Below are 678 nucleotides of genomic sequence, written 5' to 3' on the forward strand. Positions count from 1 at the left end.
TCTCTCCTCGTGCATAAAAGCACTCCCCTCTTTTCCTCCCAAGCACTGTTCCTCCTCCCCTCTTCCGTCCCTCTTCCCTCTCGCCCAAGCAACGCCTACCCTCCTCTTCTCTCTCCCATTTTTCCCCTTACTTACTTCCATCTCTTCTCCCCTCTTCCATCTCTCTACTCCCTCCCTCCCTACAGCCTCTCCCATGCAACATCTTTCTCCCCTCTTCCTCCTCTCCCACTTACTCCCTACGTTATGCACCCTCTCCCTTACCCCTCCATATCTTCCCATGCAGCACCTGCCCCCCCTTCCCCCTTTCCCTACCCCCCTCTTTTCCCTCACATTCCCCTATCCCCTCCTCTTCTCCCCTCTACCTCCCTCCCCCCCTCCCCTCCCCTTGCCGAGCAGCCCCCTTCAGTAAACATGAAATTTTTAAACGTTTTCACATAACCACATTGTTCTTTGACTAGCCTTTCTCTTTCTCTCTTCGTTTCTCTCCTAGTTCCCTTATTTGCTCTCCTCATTCGCACACTGATTCTTCCAGTCTTTTCCTCCCCATACATTGTCTACCACACAGGCGGGTATTTTGCCTAAACAAAGGGAATAATTCGAACCCATTTCTGCCCACCGAGGTACCTATTCTTTCCTCGAAGTTCTGATTTTTTGTTTTTATTATTATCATTTTTTTTC

Source organism: Penaeus monodon, chromosome 29 (genome assembly GCF_015228065.2).
Source record: "Penaeus monodon isolate SGIC_2016 chromosome 29, NSTDA_Pmon_1, whole genome shotgun sequence".
In the NCBI taxonomy this organism is placed as follows: Eukaryota; Metazoa; Arthropoda; class Malacostraca; order Decapoda; family Penaeidae; genus Penaeus; species Penaeus monodon.